General features: G+C 42.1%; 2 long non-coding RNA genes across 7 annotated transcripts; one reads left to right on the forward strand and one right to left on the reverse strand.

The window, feature by feature from the left end:
• Positions 1-24,475, forward strand: LOC122204041. Of its 3 annotated transcripts, none has more exons than XR_006195444.1 (7): positions 1-346; positions 19,627-19,718; positions 21,047-21,183; positions 21,834-21,862; positions 22,297-22,397; positions 22,958-23,064; positions 24,235-24,475. It is a non-coding gene; the product is annotated as an uncharacterized LOC122204041 (long non-coding RNA). The 3 variants fall into 3 exon arrangements; XR_006195445.1 differs by lacking the exon at positions 1-346 and adding an exon at positions 9,530-9,561; XR_006195446.1 differs by lacking the exon at positions 21,834-21,862 and having other exon boundaries at positions 2-346.
• LOC122204040 lies at positions 9,490-25,423 on the reverse strand. Of its 4 annotated transcripts, none has more exons than XR_006195441.1 (6): positions 24,837-25,423; positions 23,624-23,794; positions 22,025-22,153; positions 21,231-21,356; positions 16,308-16,411; positions 9,525-9,539 (listed from the first exon to the last, which is right to left on the reverse strand). It is a non-coding gene; the product is annotated as an uncharacterized LOC122204040 (long non-coding RNA). The 4 variants fall into 4 exon arrangements; XR_006195440.1 differs by lacking the exon at positions 9,525-9,539 and adding an exon at positions 14,817-14,981; XR_006195443.1 differs by lacking the exon at positions 16,308-16,411 and having other exon boundaries at positions 9,497-9,539.
• Positions 25,424-25,483: the final 60 nt, after the last annotated feature.

Here is a 25,483-nt window from a genome sequence, read left to right on the forward strand (position 1 = left end):
ACTTGGATTTTGCAACATTCTGAAAGATGGGTATCTTGAAATTACCTAGGTAACTACCCGCAAGCACAATTCTGACGTCGTTGGGCCTGAATTCTGGATGCAGAGGCTGGGGGCTGGTCAGCGAGGAACAATGGTCATTTGTGAAGGAGAGGACACTTGAGAGCTCGGTGTCTCTATAACGGGAGGCAAAACCATGTTCACCAATAAGGTTTCAACCCTTTATTTAGTGAAATGAAGTGTTAGGGAACACAGAGGGGGTTTTTAAGAGCTTACACGTCCATCAGAACCAGAGCCACGGTGTGGGAAGAGAACCGCAAGACATTTCCTCAAATACCTGTGGCTTTGTGTAAGTATGAATACATAACAAGGAACTCTGGTACTTTGCTCTAAAATTGTCTTACATTTTTAAAGAAAATCTGGTTGACTTACGATGGCTACATAAGCCTGTGATTTATTAGACTTCTCAAATAGATCATTTCTCAAAACAGCTGAATACCAGTTAAGAGGAGGAAACAGTTGTATTTTTGCCTAGCAAATAACGTTGGTCATGCTGAGTATAGGCACATTTGCTTTCTAGATGTGCCCTTGAACATGTAGCATGTAATCTGTTCTTTATCTTAACAAAAGGGCAGCAATACATACACAATCTTAACACTACAAGGAACTTGTACTTTCTTAGAAGAGGTTGGCCTTCTTAGAAGAGGGAGGGAAAAGGGGCGCCTGAGTGGTTCAGCTGGTCGAGTGTCCAGCTTTGGCTCACAGGTCATGATCTCGAAGCCCCGGAGTTCAAGGCCCATGTCAGGCTCTGTGCTGACAGCTTGGAGCCTGGAGCCTGCTTCTGAGGTGTGTCTCCCTCTCTCTCTGCCCCTCCCCCACTCACATTCTGTGTGTGTGTGTGTGTGTGTGTGTCTCTCTCTCTCTCTCTCTCTCTCTCTCAAAAATAAACATTAAAAGAAAAAAAGAAGAGGGAGGGAAAGGTTTTCAGTCCTATCACACAAAACATTTTAACAGATTTGATCTGATTCAAAATAGAAACACAGGAAAACTGCCTGACCTGTGATAGAATTGTGCCTGATTCATAAAAATTCCCATCTATCTCATCATTTTCCTTTTCCAATCTTTCATATACAAATGTAAAAATCCCTCAGGATAAGCAAGGGAAACTAATACTCCGAGAGTGTCTAAAATATGCCAGGCATTTTGTTGGGAACTTTGATACTTTGTTGCATTTAATTTCCACTGCAGCCCTGGGAGATGTGTGGTTAAGAGCTGCCCCAGAGACTGCTTTATTATTCTGCTTCTGGTTGTATCAAAGATAAGGCACTCACTGCAATCCATTCATTTCCAATGTCTCTGTTACCAAAAGAAATAGAATTAAGGCATGGAAATTTTTTTCTCAGAGACTACGACTTTATCACTGATAATCCATTTGTATCTTGAGTGACCTTAAAACTAATATACTATTGTAAAATTGTAACTGAGAAAGAGAACTAAACAGTTTTTCTAGTCAAAATGCAAGTTCTTGTGTATCATAACTTCAATGACAGGTATTTGGAAGTAGATACATTCATAACAGACGGTAACAGACAATTGGGGAGCCTTAAACTCTTCCAACAGGTCTGGGTCTTTTTTTTTTTTTTTTAATTACATTTTCTCATATAATTGTATCATTTGAGCAAATCTTCTATCAGAATCCAACATTACGACTGTGAATTGCTGTAGACCTTTCGCGGTCATATTTTCTGTTAAATATGTGGTTTTGACTTGGGAAGAACGGATGAAAGAAGAATCTAGTAGGCTTGTGAAAATGATCACCAAATCCCTGAAGTATTTGTGCTCCTTCCTCATTTCTTAGGTCATTTTTATATAAGTGTATAAACATATGGGTGAGTACCCTAGCAACCACAAAGACCACGTCAGCAGGAAGATCCAACAGCATTCCACAGTTGTTACTCTTCCCTTTCATGAATGTGGAAACAATAAGATTATTTCTAATGCAAATCTAACTCCATGTATGGGGGAGGGGAGCGGAAAACCCTAAGTAAAAACTCTATGGCTTTCATGGGATTTGATTCCTCTACAATTATCAGGGCAGAATTGGTTATGGATATTTCTGAATTGTCAAAATTGGAAAAAGCCCTCACCAAGGAAAAGAAACATGGGACATCTCCCAATTGATGAGTTGGCTGATAGATTTAGTCGATCTTCGGTAAAGCACTAAAATAACAGCTTTAACAGATCCTTTGTGAGGTATTTGGGTGGGTGGAGAATACTGGAAGTTAAAAGTCCCTCAAGATTCAAAGGAATACACCCCAGTTTGAGGCACTTCAGGTATTTTATGCCCTGAGATAACAGGGAGATATTCGGGGAAAGGCCATCCTGCACCCCATACAGCTGCCCACGCGTAAGCCCGAAGGCTGGCTCCACTGAGGATTCTCACTAGAAAAAGTTAAATCATTTCACTGTTCAGTATGTAATTCCATCTATACGAAAGATTCCATAGAAACTACATTTGCACATGGTCTTCATATTTTATTACAATTGCTACTTCAATAAACCTGATCTCCAAATGTCCAGGCCAGGAGTAAAATGTGTCAAACTAAACTGAATCGGAGTTTCTTCTCCATATGTGGACTGATGCTAAATTTTATCATAGACTATACGCATGCGATATCCCAATCACGCTTTACTAATTGTACGTTCGATATCTGTTCAGTTCCATTGTCACAGATTCATTCATGAATATTTCCTGAATGCCCTACCTCGGCCAGGCAATGCCCTACTCACCAAAGCTACAGCAGTAAAGGGATAGAAAATTCCCATGGGTCTTACATTCCTTTTGTGGAAAATGACAGCTTTACTATACTTTGGTTGAGGGTAAATTTTACATAGGAAGTTATAGGAAAGACACCAATTATATTTGGATGCATTTTTTTTTAAAAACCCTAAATATTTCTTGCTAGTTGGAAAGCTGTGACTTCGAATGACTCAGAACGGCACCAACAACACATTGCTTTTCTGTAATTGCACAGAATTCTACAGAGCAAAACACTAGATATCTCTGTCATTAATCACTTCTTTATTAAACACTGTAATGGTTGGGGCACTTGGGTGGCTCAGTCAGTTAAGTGTCAGACTTTGGCTCAGGTCATGATCCCTGCATCCAGCTCTGTGCTGACAGCTCAGAACCTGGAGCCTGCATCGGATTCTGTGTTTCCCTCTCTCTCTGCCCCTCCCCTGCTCGCACTCTGTCTCACTCTGTCTCTCAAAAAGAAATTAGAAAAAAAATTTTTTAAACACTGTGATGATTAATTTTATGTGTCAACCTCGTTAGGCCAGAGTCCCCCGATATTTGGTCAAACATTCTAGATGTTGCTGTGAAGGAATTTTTTTAAAGGTGAGATTTAATGTTTAAATCATTAGGGGCGCCTGGGTGGCTCAGTCGGTTAAGCGCCGACTTCAGCTCAGGTCACGATCTTGCGGTCTGTGAGTTCGAGCCCCGCATCGGGCTCTGGGCTGATGGCTCAGAGCCTGGAGCCTGCTTCTGATTCTGTGTCTCCCTCTCTCTCTGCCCCTCCCCGTTCATGCTCTGTCTCTCTCTGTCTCAAAAATAAATAAACGTTAAAAAAAATAAATAAATAAAAATAAATAAATAAATCGTTAGACTGAGTAAAGCAGATTGCCTTCCAAAACGTGGGTGGGCCTCATTCAATCAGATGAAGGTCTTAATAGAACAAAGACCCAGGTTCCATGGAGAGGAGGGCATTCTACCAGCAGACTCCCTTCAAACTCAGACTGCAGCATTATCCCTTCCCTGGGTCTCCAGGCTGCCAGCCTTACAGATTTTGGACTTGCCAGCCTCCACAATCACCAATTCCTTAAATCTTCCTCTTTCTGTCAATGTCTGTCTCTGTCTCTCAATACATCCTACTAGTTCTGGAGAACCCGGATTAATACAAGCACCTACATCACTTTGAGAGATGATGAACTGCCATGCAATCCGGGGTTCAAGTCTTTAAAAAGCCCGGAGTATAAACAAGAAGGAACAAAATGCGGGCGCCTTGCCCATTTAGGAAGTACGTCCACATGCATATTCAATTTCGTGCAACCTCATTGTTATCGCCAGTTTACAAATAAGGAAATTTCAAAATTTCAAAATAAAAAAAGCACAGAGAAGAATGTAGTATCATCTACCCAATAACTAGATTTAACAGTAAATATCCAACATATTTGCTTCATCTTTTCCTGAAAAGTTTTCTATTATAGACATGTCATTTCATCTTTGAACACTTAGAATGTTCCTCTGAAAAATAAGGATATTTTTCCTACATAACTGTAGCAGTATTATCTCTAAACCTAATTCCCCTCTCATCAACAAATACGCAGCCAATATTCAAATTTTCCCAACCGCATCAAAATTGTCTTTGGCAGCTGACTTACTCAAACCAAATTCTATTTGAGATTACGCTTCCCATTTGGTTGCTTAAAAAGAAATTAACCTTGTCTTTTAGTCTGGAACAGTACTCCTCTGCTACTTTTAATCGTTTTTCTTTTAAGGTAATTTTTATTTATTTTGAGTGAGAGAGAGAGGGAGAGAGAGGGAGAGAGAAAACAAGCAGGGGAGGGGCAGAGAGAGAGAGAGAGACAGAATCCCAAGCCGGTTCTGCTCTGCCAGCACAGAGCCCAATGTAGGGCTCGAACTCACAAACTGTGATGAGATCGTGACCTGGGCTGAAGTCAAGAGTCGGATGCTTGACTGATTGAGCCACCCAGGCGCCCCTGCTGCTCTGAATCTTGACATTGACTTGTTGAAGTGACCTGCTGTCCTATTTAGTCGCCCACTTTCTAGAATTCTGTTTTCTCAAGATGCTGTTTCACCGGCTCTTCTCTCTTGTATTTCCAGTAACCTGGAAATTAGATGTTAAAACATGGTTATATCCAGGTTAAATATGTCCTCGCTCCACTCTGTCACCCTGATTTCTCTGTACAGAAATGTTGCCCATAATAATTATCCACTTAGGACTTTTTTGTTTGGGGAAGTTAAGGAAGCAGGAAATACCTTGTTAATGGGGACTTTGGGCACGCTCGAGCCGGTTTCAGTGCTCATATAGGTTCACATCAGAAGGGGCTTTCTACCTCTTTGCTGCACTATCTCCAAGGCTGGTCAACCTATTGGCTAGTGGAAGATACTCACGTCCTCATCAGCTTATTAAATAAAGGAGAATAAAGAGTGCTGTGGATCCACCAGGAAAAGGAACGTGGGTCCTTTTCCCAAACATTCACAGCGGTCTACTCAGTTGCGGGCTCAAGTTTGGCCCAGCCCCTTCAGCGGCCAACAGCTGCTTGGGGTAAAGAAGCATCTGTGGCTACCGCGTAGTGTGGAGCCTGTATAGGGATTAAACTTGCAATCTGGCATGTTACAGCTACTCTCCAATCAGCGGAGTTGACCACGATCACGAAAGAATTTACTGAAAAGGTACGATTTCTGGAATTTAAGGATTAGCCTTCCACATCTTTCTTTTCAGTTGTGCCTCTACCAATGTTCTCTTTTCTGTGGAGGTAAATTGTAATTGAACCTCTAAAGATGGAGGCAGCATGAGATGAAAGATATCCGTTCCAGGCTTAACTCAAGAGATTTTTGTTGTTGTTTTCAGATATGGGGGGTGGGGGCAGGGAAAGAAAATGGGTACTTTTTTTTTTTAATTTTTTTAATGTTTATTTATGTTTGACAAAGAGAGACAGAGCATAAGCAGGGGATGGGCAGAGAGAGAGGGAGGCACAGAATCCCAAGCAGGCTCCAGGCTCTGAGCTGTCAGCACAGAGCCCCACGCAGGGCTCGATCTCACGGACCGCGGGATCATGACCTGAGCCGAAGTCAGGCGCTCAACCGACTGAGCCACCCAGGCGCCCCGATTGGGTACTTCTTAAGAACAGTTGCAAATTCCTTTTGACAATAACTGCTTAAAAGCATTCGATTTGAGGGTGCTGAGTTGACTTCAGTAAACAGCTGAGCTCCCGCTAAGCATAAGGCACTTTGTTAGGGGCTTTGTGGGGACTGCAAAAAATAATGCCAAGCTGCTTCATTGCACGAAGCACGTGTGAAGATGGACCAAGCGGATGTATGTATCGTGCCTACCACTGCCTGTGGCGTGCTCTAGGTGCGTGAGGTTCTTTACAGTGGCCTCACGTGTGTGGTGTCTTAGAGCTGAGAAAGCGGCTGCCAGGCACTTCTCTTCGCGTTTCATCTGGCCCTCAGAACAGAAGTTTGGAAAGTCACACCGAGGGAGGCCACACTCACCGGACAACGCATCAGCCAGGAGTGGCTCTGGTGGGGTGGCTCGCCATGAGGAGACAGAGAGAAGACACCTCATAGATCCAGAGTCCCCAGGGGTTCTGGGGGTGTGGTTCCCCTCCCCCCCGCCCCCACAACAGGGAGGTGGGTTAGCATGATCCCTATTTTACAAAAGAAACAAAGTCCTTTGTATAAGCTATGTACCTGGCAGATAAGGAGCTTTTGGTAATGATATGTATTCTAAATAAGTGAGTAAAAGATCACACAGCTGATAGATAGCAGATGAAGTTAGGTCCCAGCTATTCTGGGAAACCCTACATTTCATATTTTCTGCATTTATTACATACGGGCAGAAGGGTAGGTTGCTCATTTGATTTCAACAGCAGATAGCCCAGCCCCATTCCCCGATTTATAGGACTCCCAGGGAAAAAAACAAAACAAAACAAAAACCTTTAATTAGAGGCAAGACAAGCAACCTTGGGGACCTTCCAGGGAGTTTTCTCCTCCCTTGACTCAAGAACATACGCCACAAATGATTGATTCAATTCAGGTACAGCGAGTCTTGCACTTGAACCTTTACCAAAAAGAGCAATATCATTGTTCTTGAATTTTGTAAAAATGGAGAGTTTTACAAAACCATATCTTCGATGTCACCCCAGTGTTCCCAAAGATACAGATGCTTTTGAGAAGTGTGATTCAGTGTCTTTTCATTGCTGTCTTTTTAATCTACTTTGCGTTCTTCGTGGATTGCTGTAAACATGGCTGCCAGTTAGGGAAGGAGAAGGAGCTGGTCACATGACCCTGACCTGCTCTTGCAGCCAGTCCACGGGCTTCTCAGCAGGGTCTTCAGGGATTGAGAACACAGGCCTTGGTTTGCCGCCCCCTTTCCTTTCAATACAAAGGTGTCTTCTATGGAAACAATCATACATTCTTATACATGAAGTTTTGAAAATCTCTCTCAAGGTGCAGCCCTTGGATCTTTTAAAACTTTTTCATGGCTGTGTGATACATATTCTATTTGAGAAGAGGAAATTTGAAAATCTGAAAGAACCAATTGTTATTTAATGCAAATTTGTGAGATTAGCACATGCCTTCCCCACAAGCTTTAGGTGTGTCAGTGGCCTTCAAAGTGAGGCATCTAGGAGAGCAGCATTGATCAGGATGCTACGTCAGAAATGGGAATTCTCAGGCTGACCCTAGACCTGCTAAATTGAGGTAGGGTACAGGAGTCTGCTTTGAAAGGCCTTCTCATGTATTCCCAAGCAAATTACAGTTTGAGAACCACTGTTACAAGGATGATGCAACTTGCTCAGCAGACAGCTAAACTACCTAACCCAAGGGGGTCGACTGAATTCATGGTCATCTAGGGCACCTGAATGGATCATTGGGTTGGGCGTCTGGCTTCGGCTCAGGTCATGATCTCACAGCTCGTGAGTTCGAGCCCTGTGTTGGGCTCTGTGCTGACAGCTCAGAGCCTGGAGCCTGCTTCAGATTCTGTGTCTCCCTCCCTCGTTGCCCCTCTCCTGCTTGTGCTCTGTCTCTCTCTCTCTCTCTCTCTCTCTCAAAAATAAACACTAAAAATTTTGAATTCATGGTCAACTAAAGCATGTCAGTTACATAATTTTCTCAATCTCATGCTTGTTGGAATCCGTTATGTTCTGAAATAAACATCTCTTTAGTCAACAAATACAATTTAAGTGAATATGCTCCAAAAATTGTTCACGCATTCTTATGCGAGTCCTCTGGACTAAGGCAGATGTGATAGCACGTTGGTGGCAATCATGCTAAAATAGTATATGCGTAAATGGGGCCATGTGCACTATTTAAATAGAGATTGAAAATTAGAAGTGACAATTCTTTGGGGTGCCTCAGTGGCTCAGCTGAACGTTGGACTTTTGACTTTGGCTCAGGTCATAATCCCAGGGTCGTGGAGATTGAGCCCTGTGTCAGGCTTCATGCTGAACATGGAGACTATATACGATTTCTCTCTCCCTCGGCCCCTCTCTCTAACTTGTGCTCTAAATTTTAAAAAGTGTTAATAAAAAGAATGACAATTATTAAAAATTCAACATTACGAGGTTCCTTGTTTCTTCAGCGTTGCCTGTGTACCTACTTTATAATGTTTAAGCCTACTCTAAAATAAAGTACCTCATTTGACAATAAATTATACTAAAAAAATAAAATAAAGCACCTCTTTTAAATTAATTAATTAGCTTCAGGCCCGTCCTCCATAATTTGGCAGATCACCTGGCCTTTGATCTCACAGCACTGTTTCAATCAACAAGTGAGATAGCTTATAAAGGGGTTTTGTAAGCCGCAAAAGGCAAGGAAAAAGGCTTCTTTTATTGGGCACTTGGCGGTTCTGCACTCAGGCAGGCATAGTTATTAAATGTCCCTTAGGGGCGCCCGGGTGGCTCAGTCCGTTAAAGTGTCCGACTTCGGCTCAGGTCATGATCTCACGGTTCATGAGTTCGAGCCCCGAGTCGGGCTCTGTGCTGACAGCTCGGAGCCTGGAGCCTGCTTCGGATTCTGTGTCTCCCTCTCTCTCTGCCCCTCCCCTGCTCTGTCTCTCTCTCTCAAAATTAAATAAAACATTAAAAATAATTTTAAAATATGTGACTCTGAGAAACTGTGTAACTTTGGTATAGCTACAGCTCTCTGTGGACCTCTGAGCTTGTAATCTTGGGGAAATCGGAAAGGTGGGTTATTTTCCATGTCTTATTTGTCGGGAGAGGCAGGAAGACGTGATACTGCCCTTATGAACCAGGCAATGCTCTCCTGGAGGAGTGACCAATGCCAGTTGTACTCGAGGACCTGGATAGTACAGCCAACAAGACCTCGGGCTACTTACGAAGGGTCTCCCAGCTTCACTTTCCTCCTCTGTAAAATGGGGGCAACCACATTGCCTCATTGACTGCTCTTTAATGTATAAGCCGGAGCACCGCTGCAGGGGCCTGCTTCACTTGTGACCTCTGAGCAAGCAGTTTGTTGGCCCAGGCTCTTCGAATTCACCCCGACTGTTCCCAGCCCACCTTCTGCCACCTTCCATCAAAGTGCTTAATGCGCTTCATTACAATTGTTTTACTCTTCATCGTCCCTATACTGTGAGCTCCTTGAACACGTTTTTCCTACAGGACCCTATCACCGAGGCATACGGAAGGCACTGAGTATTTTTCTGAATGAGTGAATGACACTTATGTAGTAGCCGAGTGCTTGGACATCTGCCTCCACCTGAAGCCAGGACTTCCTGAGAATAAATTGAGATAAAGGTGAGCGCTCGTGCTATTCGACCAGAAAAATGATGCTAAATCCTGTCCTGGAAGGGTAAGTGGGGTCCCGGGCATGCTGGTCTGGATTAGCATATGGTGTTTCAGAGCCTGGGTCCGGAGCCCTGCATAGAGCCAAGATGCAGCATCCTGGAGAGGTGACTTACAAAGCCATGGACACTAACCAGCGGGTCATCCGTCCAGAGGGAAGTCGGGAAGGAAGACTCCAGTGACGAGCCGAGGGGATGAAGACCGGGAACAGGGGAGACTGGGCCTTTCCCAGGCTCCTCTTTCATGCGGTGGGATCCATACCGCCTCCAGGGCAGCCCTGCTCCCTAAACACGCTAAGTACATGTAACAGTCACGCAGTAGCTGCTGTTAGGTGCTCCACATGCTTTTCCAGTTGGATCAATGATCAGCGACTCTATCCATCACTAAGACGAATGGCATCCAAATATAGGACTATAGGTAATAAGAAACAACCTGTCTGACATGCCTAACCATTTGAATGCTTGATGAGGTCCTTTTTACTCAGCACCCCAGCTGCATTCCAAGGATTGACAGCGGTATCTTCCGCATTTCTAGGATGATGCAAAAGTCAAGTAATACGTCGACCTATAGCACAGATGTGGTCGGGCTTGTTACCTCTCGTTTTGCCATTTCCCATCCAGTTCCGGGTTTAATTCGCTCTCCCCTTGACCCAGTCGAGGCCCATGGGAGCTTGGCATGTGCCCAGTTTTTCACCCTGGGACTTGAAAGCTCTAGAGTGTATCCTCCCAAGACCTCCTGATCCTGGACCACGTAAAGTGGTGTATTTGTCCCAGCTTGGCTCCCAATCCTGGGCCCTGGCCCACTGGCTGGGGCGGAGGGGGGAGGACATTAGATCTTTCAAAGAAATGCCTCTTTCCACTTCCTACTGGTGCACTAGGAAAATGCTTTATCTGCAAAGTCAAAGCACCTTGATCAATATTCTTTTCCCCCTTTACTTCTTCTGGAGAAACTTGTCCTCGCCCTGCCCATTGTAGTCAAATAAGCATGTATAACATGTACATTTTTAAATACAAAATACTTTTTACTTCAGTGCAATATACGTAACATGAAATATACCATTTTAAAGTATGTAACTCACTGGCATTAAGCAGATTCACATTGTTGTGCAACCATCACTACTATCCATCTCCAGAACTTTCTCATCTTCCCGAACTGAAAGTCTCTACCATGAAATACTAACTCCCCATTTCCCTCTCCCCCCCAAGCCCTGGCACCACCATTCTGTTTTCTGACTCTGCTTCTAGGTCCCTCATATAAGTGGAATCGTACAGCATTTGTTCTTCTGTGATTGGTTTATTTCACCTCGAACAGTGGCCTCAAGTTTCATCATGTTGTAGCCTGTGTCAGAATGTCCTTCCTTTTTTTTTTTTTTTAATTTTTTGAAACATTTTTGTTTGTTTTTGAGAGACAGAGAGAGAGCACAAGAAGGGGAGAGGTAGAGAGAGAGGGAGACACAGAATCCGAAGCAGGCTCCAGGCTCCGAGCTGTCAGCAACACAGCCCGACACGGGGCTCGAACCCATGAGCCATGAGATCATGACCTGAACCGAAGTCGGACGCTTAACTGACTGAGCCACCCAGATTGTGTGTGGGGCCAGGATATGAGGGTGTGTGTGTGTGTGTGTGTGTGTACCACATTTTGTTTGTCTATTCCTCCATTAGGGGACACTTGGGCTACTTCTACTTTTTGGCCATTGTGAATAATGCTACTATGAATATAGGTGTGCAAATATCTGTTTGAGTCTCTGCTTTCAATGCTTTTGGGTACTGCCAGATTGTATGGTAATTCTATGTTGAATTTGTTGAACTACCATACTTTTTTCCACAGCAGCTGCGCCCTTTTAATTCTCGCCAACAATGCCCGAGGGTTCCAGTTTCTCCACATCCTTGCCAATGCTTGTCCTTTTTTCTTTTTCTTTTTTTCAAATAATAACCATTCTAATGGGTATGAAGTGATATATCATGAGGTTTTGGCTTGTACTTCCCTAATACTTAGTGATAATGAGCATCTCTTCATGTGCTTGTTGGCCATTTGTATCTTTTGGGGGGAAGTTCTATTCAAGTCCTTTGCCCATTAAATAGATAAAATAATTTTTACTGTAATTCGGGGGAACTCATTTCTTAGAGTTCTTAAATATATATAGAAAATATTTTCATCTTGTTACAGGCTAGTGTCCCTTATCAACCCATATTGATTTGGGACATAGTGAGGAAAAATCAAAAGAAACTGTAGGCAAGTCAAATTACATGCATGGAAATATGCATATTTCTTCATTGCCTACATTTGGCCACCACACTGAATACATATCATGGCAAAACACCAAATAACCCAATCTTAAAAACCGTATTCAGCCAAAGCGGGGAGAGCTCCAAACTCACTCAAAGCTGAAACAGAAGCTGAATATCACCATCACAGATTAAACTTCTGAAGTATAAAAATCAGTGACATGTTATCAAAAATTTAATTAAGATTATAATTTTACCCTTCAATATTATAGTAACCAATATTTTAAAGTTTGACACTTTAGCGTAGGAACGAAATTAGTCAATGTTGTCATCTGTGACAACTTTGTAGTCATTTCATTGCATATTCCTGAGACTAGACTGTCACCAGCGCATTGAACACATGGCGTCAATCTTTTATGCATGGCAGAACAGAATTCAGTTTTCAGTCCTGACTTTTCTCAAAGGAGCTGTGTACCCAGGAAAATGTCATAAATACATTATATCTTCAATTACCAAAAAATGGTTGTCACACCGCAGCAAACATTTGGCAAGCTTTATATTTTAATGTTTAGTTTCTACGGGCTCAAATCTATAAAGAATTGTTTTCTTCTAAATGTTCTTACAGCATCTATTTTTAAGTTTATTAGAAGGAACAAAATGTATTCGGGATACCTAGTTTTTCTCTAATTCTTCTTTTCTACTGTTGACACATTTTAGTGTATCTATTTGGATCAAGGATAGTTTATCATGAAGTTATTGTATGTTGTTTTGGAATTTTTTTTTCCTTGTGGAAATGAGGTGGCAAAGTTGACATTATGATTTTTATATCACTCTCAGAAGATACAAGGGATTTTCACACAGAACTTTTTTTTTTTAAGACTCTGGGCTTGGGGCGCCTGGGTGGCTCAGTCGGTTAAGCGTCCGACTTCAGCTCAGGTCATAATCTCGCCGTCCGTGAGTTCGAGCCCTGTGTCGGGCTCTGTGCTGATGGCTCAGAGCCTGGAGCCTGTTTCGGATTCTGTGTCTCCCTCTCTCTCTGACCCTCCCCCGTTCATGCTCTCTCTCTGTCTCAAAAATAAATAAATGTTAAAAAAAAAATTAAAAGGGGCACCTGGGTGGCACAGTCGGTTAAGCGTCCGACTTCAGCCAGGTCACGATCTCGCGGTCCGTGAGTTCGAGCCCCGCGTCAGGCTCTGGGTTGATGGCCCCGAGCCTGGAGCCTGTTTCCGATTCTGTGTCTCCCTCTCTCTCTGCCCCTCCCCCGTTCATGCTCTGTCTCTCTCTGTCCCAAAAAATAAATAAAAAACTTTGAAAAAAAAAAAATTAAAAAAAAAAAAAAAATTAAAAAAAAAAAGACTCTGGGCTTAAGGAGAAGTTTTTAAAACCTAAATCAAATGCAGTTGTTACAGATTATTTTGATTAGTGATAGAATCGAGACAAACAATTCTGAAAATATTGGAATCATGATATAATCATTCTTCTATTACCTTATGTTAGTAATTAAATTTTTATAAAAAATTTTGGCTCCAAAATATATAACGTTCTTTCTAAAATTAACTCTCTAGGGGCTCCTGGGTGGCTCAGTTGGTTAAGTGTCCAACTTTGGCTCAGGTCATGATGTCACGGCTTGTGGGTTCCAGCTCTGCGTTGGGCTCTGTGCTGATAGCTCAGAGGCCTGGAGCTTACTTCAGATTCTGTGTCTCCCTCTCTCTCTGCCCCTCCCCCGCTCGCACTCTGTCTCTCTCTCTCTCTCTCCCTCAAAAATAAAATAGACATTAAAAATTTTTTTAGGGGCGCCTGGGTGGCTCAGTCAGTTAAGCGTCCGACTTCAGCTCAGGTCATGATCTCGTGGTCCGTGAGTTCGAGCCTCGCGTCGGGCTCTGTGCTGACAGCTCAGAGCCTGGAGCCTGTTTCAGATTCTGTGTGTGTCTCTCTCTCTGCCCCTCTCCTGTTCATGCTCTGTCTCTCTCTGTCTCAAAAATAAATAAACGTTAAAAAAAATTTTTTTTTAATTTTTTTTAAATAAAATAAACTCTCTAAAACACTGTCTTTATTTATTTTTAAAACACTTTCTTTTAGAGGAAAGATTTCACAATATTAATTAATATTGCAGCATTTACTCTGGCAATTATAAGTTTATGTAGCACTTTTGATTGGCAGAATTCGAACGTGGGAAGTCCGTAAGGAGATTTTCCTTCAAGTTATATTTAGAATGCTTAATTATATTTGAAAGAGTATCTTCAGATAATAACAACACATCCATACCACAGTTATTCCGATTATCGACACTGTCACACTGATTAGATGCTTTGGGAAGCTGTGCGTGTACTTGATCATTGAGCAGCAGCCTCTCAGGGATTCTAGAAATGTCGCTCAGGAATCACTGGGTTGTTTGGCCTTCCAAAGGCTGAAAGCAAAGCTGAAGTTAAATAGCAGAGTTGGGCCGAGCACCAAGGCTCAAGCCAAGGGCCATTACATCCCTAATATATGCATTATTTATTTCTAAAATAGCTGAAAGATAGAAATGAGAGCTCTGTGAGCATGGGGATCTTAGTCCATCCTAAGTACCATTACTTTGGGGGGCTGTCGTTTCCAGGCTCTGAAGCAGTGACAGCTGAAAATAGAAAGCAATCAGAGGCCAAGTTTATTGGAATTCAGCTAGATCTACTAACGGTACTCCTTAGTCAGTAATTTTGGATGCTCAGAATGGATGATTCTTTAATAAGTTCTCTGTTAGGTTTACTTACTGAGTGCTTACCATCTGCCAGCCACTGTCTCTGCATTTTACAGGCACTAACTCCTCCAGTCCTCACAACGGCCCATGAGAACGGCACTTTTGTTTTCTCATGGCCATTTCACAGACACGGAACCCAAATCAGGAGGAGGTGAGGCAGTTGTCGCAAATCCACAGACGTGGAGTGGCAGAGCCAGGATCCTGGAGCCTGGGCCCTACTGACCACCATGCTGCCTGGGTGTGTGCGAGTCACTGTGGAGATGGAGGGACCGTCCCGTGATTGGCTTCAGACGTCCTGTTCTCTCAAGTTCAGGCCTGGGGACTTTCACCAGTGCTTTAGGCACCAGGGGCTCAGAGGTGCAGGAAGGAGACTGAGAACCACAAACTGCAGCCTAGGAAAGCAGGGTCGAAGACTTAACAGGGGAGGGAAGAAATGGAAGGATGAGAGAGAAAAGATAGGTGGGACTAAAGCAAAGGGTATATTCTGGCTTCTTTAATTTGCCTGGGGAGAGGCAAAGCTTACCTTGCTCATAGAAGGACGCTTTGCTTGATAAAGCAAAATAATTACCACATAATCAAATTGACTTAGGTAAACATTTCCTCCTCCTCCTCCTCTGCCCCCTCTTCCTCCTCCTCCTCTCCCTGCCATTCCCCTCCCCATCCCCCTTCTCCTCCTCTTCATTTCTCCCTAAAGATGATAAAGAAAAATTCAGTGTTTGAAATTCTTTGAGTGCTGGATTAGATTTTGTCACACAGATTTTCTGGAAGATGACCATTTATTTCCTTAGTAATTATTTTTTTAAGATTTTATTTTTTTAAGCAATCTCTACACCCAGCATGGGGCTCGAACTTACAACCCCAAGATCAAGGGTCGTATGCTCTACTGAGTCAACCAGCAGCCCCTAAATTTATCATCTTAACCATTTTGAAATGTACAACTTAGTAATATATTAGTTAAGTATATTCACACATATTAAGTATATTGAGTATATCTTTAGTTAAGTATATTCACTTTGCATGCTTAATAAAACTTTATAAAATAAAAGTAAAACATGCAATCAGAAAAAAAATGCTCAGATCATAAGATACAGCATGAAAAATTATCGCAGAGTTCACACATGCACAACCTTCACTCAAGTTAAGAGATGGAAGGCTTCTAACTCCCAGAAGCCCTGCTCAAGTCCTCTTTCTATCATATCCACCCATCCCCTCCCCCGCAACACCCCCCCCCATTAACCTCTAAACTGACTTCTGACACCAAAGATTAGTTTTGCCTGTTTTTAAATTTCAAACAGATGGAATCATACAGAATGTATTCTTCAGCATCTGGCTTCTATCAGTTAATGCTACACCCGTGAGAGTCATTCATTTTGCAATATGTGACAGTTGCTCATTTATTTTTGCTGCTATATAATATTCCACGATATGAATAGACCACAATTTTAAGTATCCATCCTGAATGTTAAAGGACACTTGGATTTTTTTTTCCAGTTTGGAAGTTTTTGCAAATAATGGTGTGCATAATGTGTACCTACCTTTTGGAGTGGAATTGCTGGATCATAGGTTCTGCCTGTGTTTGGCTTTAGTAAATATTGCCAGATATTTTCTAAAGTGGTTGAACTCATTTACATTCCCAAGGGCATTGTATGAAAGTTGTGTTGCTCTATGTGGTAGACAGAATAATGTTCCGCCTGCAAAGAGGTCCACATCCTACTTCCCAGAACCTGTGAATACGTTACCTTACGTGGCAAAAGGGACTTTGCAGTTGTGACTAAATTAAAAATCTTGACAGAGAGGGATTATCCTGGATTATACAGGTGGGCCCAATGTCATCCCATGAGTCCTTAAATGTGGGAGAGAGAGGAAGAAGAGAGTCAGAGGGGATGTGACCATGGAGGGATGGTCAAAGCACAGTAATGTTGCTGGCTATGAAGGTGAAGGTAAAGAGACAAGAGCCAAGAAACACGGAAGTTTCCAGAAGCTAAAAAAGGCAAGGAAACGAATTTGCCTCTAGAGCCTCTAGAAAGGAATGCAGCCCTGTTAAATGAAACCTTGATATAGCTCAGTGAGACTTGTGTCAGACCTCAGACCCACAGAACTGTAAGATAATAAATTCGAATTGCTTTAAGTCACTGCATTTACGGTAGTTTGTTAAAGCATCAATAGAAAATTAACAGACTCCACATCCTCAACAATATTTGGTATTATCTTTCAAGCTCTTCACTATTCTGGTGGGTGATTTTAATTTATATTTCCCTGACAAAAAAATTATATTAAGCGCTTTTTCATATGTTTCTTAGCCATGTGGATATACTCTTTTATGATGTCCATATCTATTGCCCACTTTCCCATTGATTGTCCTTTCCTTATTGATTTGTGTAGTTCTTTGTAAATCTTTCTTTGTTTATCTTACTTTCTTTGTATATCTTTGTATTTTTACTATCTTCTACTTTATAGCATGTGTTTTCCCTCTCCTAATAGTGTCTTTGGGTAAGAGAACTTCTTTTTTTTTTTTTTTAAGTTTATTTATTTTGAGGGAGAGAGTGCTGAAGGGGCAGGGGTGGGGACAGAGAGAGAGAGAGAGAGAGAGAGAGAGTCACAAGGCAGGCTCTGCACCATCAGCGAAGAGCCCAATACAAGGTACTCATGAACCGTGAGATCATGACCTGGGCAGAAATCAAGAGTTGGAAGCTTAACCAACTGAGCCACCCAGGCACCCCCACCCCCTCCTTTATTTTAAATGGATAATAGAACTTCTAAGAGAATCCAATTTATCTTTTGCTCTCATGGTCAATGTGATTGGGCCTGTTTAAGTAATCATCCCCTATCCCAAGGCCAAAAAGATAGTTTTTTGAGATCTTTTCAAGCTTTATTGTTTTACCTTTCATATTTGTATCTCAGTCCCTCTGGAATTGGTTTTTGTGTATATAGTGAGGTAGGGGTCAAGCTTCATTTTTTTTGCCCCCACATGACCCCCCCATTGACTCTGCATCAGCTTTCCATTACAACCCCACAGTGTTACTTTTGTCCTTCTCTTACTACTCGCCATTGCTGCTGCTGTCGTAAATCAGGCATCCAGACATGTGTGGGGCTGTGTTTGGACTCTTTATTTTATTGGTCTATTTGTTATGTCCACCCAACACTACACATGCTTCATTTTTGTAGCTTTAATATACGCCTGGATATACAGTAAAGGAGGTTTGTCTCCTTTCATTGTTATCCTTCAAAATTATTGGCTATTCTCATCTTGGCCCTTTGCATTTCCACATAGACATTATAAATCAGACTGTTGATACACATGCGCACACACACACACTCACACACACACTACTCAGATTTTGATTGGGAATGAATTGAATCTAATGTAATTGACATCTTCACAAAATTGAGTTTTCTAATCCATGGCCTTAATGTAGCCTTACATTTTACTTAATAACTTAATAGATTTCCCTTAATAATGTTTTTCTAGTTTTGTATGTAATAGTCCTGCATCTCTTTCATTAGATTCATTTCTAAGATCTGACTTTTTTTTTTTTTTTTTTTTTTTGACAGAGAGAGAGCAAGTCTGCGTGAGCTGGGGAGGGACAGAGGGAGAAGGAGGGAATCCCAAGCAGGTTCCGCGCTGGGTATGGAGCCTGATCTCACAACCTTTAGATCATGATCTGAACCGAAATCAAGTGATGGACACTTAACTGACTGAGCCACCCAGGTGTCCCTAAGATTTGACTTTTTAAATGCTGTTGTAAATGGTACTAAAATTTTAAATTCTATATATAATTATTGGGCACTGACACATGTAGAATAGACCTTGTGTCCAGTGACTTTGCTAAATTTACTTCTTAATAGTTTATTTGTGGATTCTTATATTTTCCACATATACGATCACATCATTTATCAATAATGACAGTTTTACTTTGGAAGAGGCACATTTTATGTAGGAAAACGTGGAGAAATTGGAACTCTCATACATTACTGATGAGAATATAAAATGGTGTGGCTGCTTTGGACAGCAGCTGGCAATTCAAGATACTAAAGAGGAGTTATCATGTGATCCAGCAATGCCAGTCCTAGGTATATATCCAAATGAACTGAAATCATAAATCTACACAAAAACTTGTACATAAATGTTTATAGCAGCATTACTCATAATAGCTAAAAGGTAGAAATAACCCAATGTCCATCAACTAATGAGTGGACAAATAAAATTGTATATCTCTATAATAAGGTATTATTCATTCATAAAAAAGGATGGAATACTGATATATGCTACAACATAGATGAAACTTGAAAACATTATGCTCAGTGAAAGAAGCCAGTCACAAAAGACCACATATCTTATGAATCCATTTATATGGAACATCCAGAACAGGTAAATCTATCCAGACGGAAATAGATTAGTGCTTTCCTAGGGCGGGGTAGGTGGGGGGAGTAATAGAGAGTGACTATTAATGGGTATGTTTCTTTTGAGGGTGACAAGTTCTCAAACTAGATGTGGTGATGGTAGTACAACTCTATGAATATTCTCAAAACAATTGAACTGTATGCTTTCATGGGTCAATTTTATAGTATGTAATTTATACTTTGATAAAGGTGTTTAAAATTTTTTATGTAGGATCTTGAAAGCTTAAAAAAGGAGGTAAAAGGGGATACCTGGGTGGCTCAGTTGGTTGAGTGTCCAACTTCGGCTCAGGTCATGATCTCACAGTCCGTGGGTTCGGGCCCCGCGTCGGGCTCTGTGCTGACAGCTCAGAACCTGGAGCCTGCTTCAGATTCTGTGTCTCCCTTTCTCTCTGCCCCTCCCCACTCATGCTCTGTCTCTCTCTCTCTCTCTCTCTCTCTCTCAAAAATAAATAAACATTAACAAAATTTTTTTAAAAAGTAGTAAACATATACTAATGTTCTGTAGTGTAATATCTGAATTGGGAGATTTTCGGCAATTCTCATTTTTTCTTTCTATTGTTTTGGATTTTTATACATGTATTTTTATAAACGGAAAAATCAAAAAGAAGAAATGTCACAAAGAGATTTAATCTCTCCCTCCCCCTCTCTTCCCAACAGCAACAACAAAAACAAACAAAAAAGAAACAAACAAGAACATAGTTCGAAGGAGAAATGACTTGGCACCTGAGTTCAAGATTGTCTTAACCCAGGTTAACTTGGCTTAAAACAGTAGAGTTAAATGGTGGTAAATGGTAGCTAATGAAGCAAAGAGCATTTGGTATAAAGACTATATATATATATATTTTTTTATTTTTTTTTTAACGTTTTATTTATTTTTGAGACAGGGAGAGACAGAGCATGAACAGGGGAGGGTCAGAGAGAGGGAGACACAGAATCCGAAACAGGCTCCAGGCTCTGAGCTGTCAGCACAGAGCCCGACGCGGGGCTCGAACTCATGGGCAGCGAGATCATGACCTGAGCCGAAGTCGGCCGCTTAACCGACCGAGCCACCCAGGCGCCCCTATATAGTTTTTTTAATTGAGGTAATTGATATACAATATTATATCAGTTTCAGGTGTACAACACAGTGATCAGACGTTTGTACACATTGCAAACTGATTGCCACAACAAGTCTAGTTACTGGGAAGACACTGCGAAATATTAGAAAGAAAATTTTTGCATCCTTGGTCAGAGTAAATTGAAAAAGCCTAGTTAGAAAGTTGCTACTATGGTTGTGAAGCGGTTAATACTTTGGTCAGGATGTTATGTGAGAAAAGAGTGAAAAGGTGATCTTAGTTTCAGTGCTTAAACCAGCAGGGAATAGTGATGGCCTAGTTGGCAAGACTGTACACGGAAAAGGACGGAGGCTTCCCTGATGCCAGAGAAATTGGCTGAGGAACAGTTTTGATGGAAAAGTCATGAGCATGATGATATATACAAAATGCTGTTAGAATGGGGATTCCAATGTTTGAATTCTAGCTCCATTTGTGATCTGACTTTTGACAAATTACCTAACCTCTTTGAGCTTTGGTTTCTATTATTTTAAAAATGGTAATATCAATACCTACTTCATTAGATTGTTTTAAGGATTAAATCAGGAAGTACATAAAAACACTCAGCATCAGGGCTCCGGGGTGGCTCAGTCGGTTAAGCGACTGACTCTTGATCTCAGCTCAGGTCATGATCTCATGGTTCCTGAGATAGAGCCCTGAGTTGGGCTTTATGCTGGCACCAAGCCTGCTTGGGATTCTCCCTCTCTCTCTGCCTCTCGCTTACAAAATAAATAAACTTCAAAAAAAAAAAAAAAAAAAGCACTCTGTATAATGCCTGATGCATATATCTCAAAAATGTTTCCAAATGTACTATATTACCACTGGGGGAAGTGGGGGGAAGGTACATAGTACCTCCCTGTACGTTCTTTGCCACTTCCTGTAAATCTGTAATTATTTCAAAATCAAAAGTTAAAAAATGTATTAGCTATCATGTGCATAAATTGTATTGTGGCATTGTGCTAATGTTTTAATTTATTTTTTATCAGATGAAGGAATCAAAGACCAGGAACACAAGCAATTTGGTTACAAAGAATTACACAGAAGTGAAATGAGAACGGAAGCAATTTCTTCTGAACCCTAGAACCACGGGGCAGCATTACCATGAAGTGACCTTAGAATCAGGGTATGGTTTAATCGCTGAGTTCATCTGGGTTTCAATATGTGGTTTACCTGTGTTCTCTTCCCGGTTCCACTTGACTCATCCATCCAGATTTAAAATAATAAACATTTCGTCAGCACCCCATACTGTATGGGGGTAGGCTCTTCCCCCTTGCTTTGAATTGCAACTAACGTTTTCTGCGTTTTAAGAGAAAGGCACAGAGAAAATTAACACTGCTGTTTTAATGGATTTATTGCTTGTCACTTTCACCTCTTAGTTTTGACAATAAAGTTAAACTTTGTGAAACAAACCTTAGAGGGTGCCGTACCATACCGCAGCTGGAATAACTACAACACTGTCAGTGGAGAATCCTTTTGGATCTGCTAATGTGGAAAACAGCAGAGCACCTCACGTGGTGGATAAGAAACAGGGGGTTTGTTTTCCTTTATACTTGGTTTACAGTGGTGGTTCTAACAGGATGCTCTATTCTGCTCAGAACAAGCCGATGGTAAGAAGCTTGCAGCAGAGGCTGACTGTGGGACAGAGCTTACATTCTGCCGCATTCTACAGGCAGCCTTCAACTCTTATAAACAAAGAATGTCCTGAACAGGGGTGACTTGGATGGGGCTCAGTTCTGTAGCTATTTTCCCCTCTATTCTTTCTTTCTTTTTTAGGATGGTCTGAGAAAACATCTTCAGCTGATGTGAGTAAAAAGACAGCCAATGTCTTTGAAAGACAAAACCAAACTATGAAAGATCTAGGAAAGGCTAAGATTTCACCTTTTGGAATGTCACCTTGACATGGAGCTTTAAAGGGGGCCAGGAGAGGCAAGGAAAAAAAAGAAAAATTTTACACAAATACTCACCTTCATACAATTTACCAAAATACGGAAAGAAGGCTTTTGGTAGGAGACTGGCAATTATTTTTTTGAAAGTGGAAAATGTTTGTGCTTTTTACTTGGGAATGGCAGTCTGTAGAGGGACATCTCACCAACCTGGCTCCAAAAAACACAGAGATGAATAAAAATGAATGTTAAAAATCTGTTTAAAAAGCACATTCTCGTATTTTTCCACTTTCAAACAGATTTTTTATTATTCAAAACAATAACTGATAGATCTGCCTTTTCTCTATTTTCAGCTTCAAGAATGACCACAGAAGTGATAATTCCAAAGAAAAAAGTAAATAGTTCGATTACCAATACAAAAATTAATAAATGGAATGGCATTAAGCAATGCCAGGTAGGTTTTTTTTAATGTTTTTTAGATGTTTATTTATTTTTGAGAGAGAGAGAGAGACAGAGTATGAGTGGGGGAGGGACAGAGAGAGAGGGAGACGCAGAATCCAAAGCAGGCTCCAGGCTCTGAGTGTCAGCACAGAGCCTGATGCGGGGCTCGAATTCACCAACTGCTAGATAATGACCTGAGCCAAAGTCGGACGCTTAACAGACAGCCACTCGGGCGCCCCAGATAGGGTTTTTTTACTGGCAATCTTTTCCCCATGAAATTTATTGTTTGGTTTTGAAGAGCCAAATACATCACTTTCCAAGGCTTCTTGGCAACTCATGGAAGTTTTCACTAGCATTTGAAAGAAGACTTACTCTGAAAAATTCAGGCCTTCGTAGCCACATAGTTGGATAATACTTTTTAACAAATTGACTTGTGGGGTGCCTGGCTGGCTCAGTCAGGGGAACACGTGGCTCTTGACCTCGGGGTTGTGAGTTCTAGACCCATGTTGGGTATAGAGATTACATAAAATAAATAAATAAAATTGACTTGTGACAATTCCCTCTATTTTACAGATTTCAGTGGCGAAACAGATTCAGAATTTATACCCTGTGTTGTGCTATGACCACTAAACAACATACAGCTTCCAGAAACCACAGACGGCATTATAGCTGACATCGGGGTAAGGGTATAGAGAAAAATGAGTGCTATTCTTTGTTTAAATATCATTTTTTTATAAGGAGGGAACAGAGTGAATTTTATAAATGCTGGTTTAAAAACCATTGAACTTTAAGAAAGGAGAGAAAAATCAAATGTAAAAAACATGTACTTGTGCTGAACTGTGAATAAGAAAATCTTCACTGAAATGTCCAAAGACGATAGTGCCTGAAAGGACCTGTAGTAACACGTAAAGCAGGTAGGATTATAAATGCATAGTTCTTGAAGAACACCAACATTACACAGACCCTCCTCCTTTGCTGCCTTCCCAGAGGATAGTGAGATAAAGCTTACGGAGGCCTAGCTACCAAAGGCAGAGTTTGTCTTTTCATATCCCAGGCTAGCAATTGGTACACAATCCCTATCTTATCACCATCCCTGAGAATTATAAATCTAACTTCTGGGTAGATTGTCCAGATAGCTTTCTTCATCTTTGTATACCCAGTGGCTTAAGTATAGCTGGCACTCTGTAGATTTTGTGGTGTTACAAGATCACCAGTTAGTGCAAAGAGCAAAATCCTCACCTCCTCCTTTCTATCCAGAAATTGCTAAAATGGTAAGTGTCAACAAGAGTAACATCCATAAGTAGGGCAGGACTGTCATGGACTGAGTCAATTGGGACTGGTTTCTGTTGATAGTTTGGGAATTTCTGTCATTTGGAGAATTAGTGTCAGCTGAACTCACATAAGGGCATTCTGCAAGGGAAAGAAAGAAATAGGTTATGAGTTTGGCCTTCAGTTTTAATGATTCTATACATGAGAAAATTAGATTGTCTGATTTTTGTTGCTTTTAGAAATGTAATACATACCACACGATGTGTTCCATCTTGTAATACCTGAGAGGCAAGTTTTTGGAATAGCTCTGTAGAACCCAGTTTATTACACAGAATTATGGATTTCAGAGAATCGATCTGATCCTTAGTCTGATTCTCAGTGGCATTACATACCAATACAATGGGATAGGATGCCCACGGGCCTGCATTGAAAAGTCTCCATAAGACTTTTGACTCCTCCAAACTTATTTATAGCTTACTGTTGATTGGAAGCCTTACCCATAACATAGTTTACTCGTATATAATATGTATTATATACTGCATGCTTACAATAATATCTTTTTCTTTTTCTGGTATTTCTAGGCTATGCTGTTTGAGTTTTCTCAAATCGTTGCAAATCTCCAAAAATTTTTCCAATATAATTTTTTAAAAAATTCTACATACAGCTCAAATCTGTGGAGTTTAAGTGTCAACTTCATAGTGTCCTTGGTTAAAGACCACGTTGTGGAAAGGCACAAGCTGACAAGAGGAATTTCCTCTCCTCTCCAAGAAACCAGACCTGCCAGTATGGTGTCAATTAAACAATTGGGTGTTTTGCTCTCCACTTCTGGAGATTACCAGTTTGGAGGTCTTAGGTGGGGTAGGAGATAGATTTAGAGTCTTGAAGATAGGGCAGTGTGAAACAGAGTCAGAAAACCTGGATTCAGCCTCCACTTTGCACTTGAGCTAATCAATTAACACACGTTTAAAAAAAATCGGGAATAATAAAACTTGTAATAGTGATTTCAGGCATACACCTCAAGTGCTAGCACGATTATTTAAGCTAAAGAAAGAAAAGCTAATCATAGGCCCCCTTCATCGAGCATCTCCTAGATAGGAAGTACTCTCTGGGTTCCTTACATTTTTTACTAATCCCAAAATTCCTGGGGCAGGCATCATCCTTCATGTACAGACGGGTTACACACCTAAGTTAAACGGCAGAATGGAGATCTGAACCCAGGCCTGCCTGCGCTCCTGCTGGAGCATTTCCCGCTTTGTCAGCGAAGGATGGGCAGGACACGGGGGCAATAACCTGTGCTTCAGCCTTAACCGCGCCTGGGTGGGAAAGCGGGCTGCACCACGATGACTTTGTCACTCAACCACCGTGCAGCCGGGCCCCGGGCTTTGTTACCAGCCACTTCGCGAGGGCCCCCTGCGCGCGGGGAGGCGGCGCTTCCTCCACCCGGAGGGTGGGACCCTCGGCCTCAGCCGGGCCTCGGATCGCCGACGACGTACGTGCAGCCCTGGGGAGGGGACGCGGGGCGGCGAACGCCGCTCCCGCGAAGAAGGGCAGAGGCCGACGAGGCGGTGGGCGAGGCCGGTGACCCAATAAAGCGGGCCGGGCCGCGGGAGGCCCCGCCCGGGCCCGGTTCCGGGCACACGCCGCAGGGTCCCGGGCCAGCTGCAGCTTGCGCGCCCCCGTCGCAGCGCTCGGCGTGAGGGCGCCTCTGGCCGTGGGTGTGAGCGCGCCGCCGGGCCGGGCCGGGAGCGAGGGAGGCGGGGGGAGGGAGCGCCGGCCGCCCCGGAGCCGCGCGGAGCGGCTGGGCAAGGCGGGGCGAGGCCCGGGGCCCGC

The sequence above is a fragment of the Panthera leo genome, chromosome D3, assembly GCF_018350215.1.
Source record: "Panthera leo isolate Ple1 chromosome D3, P.leo_Ple1_pat1.1, whole genome shotgun sequence".
Classification (NCBI taxonomy): Eukaryota; Metazoa; Chordata; class Mammalia; order Carnivora; family Felidae; genus Panthera; species Panthera leo.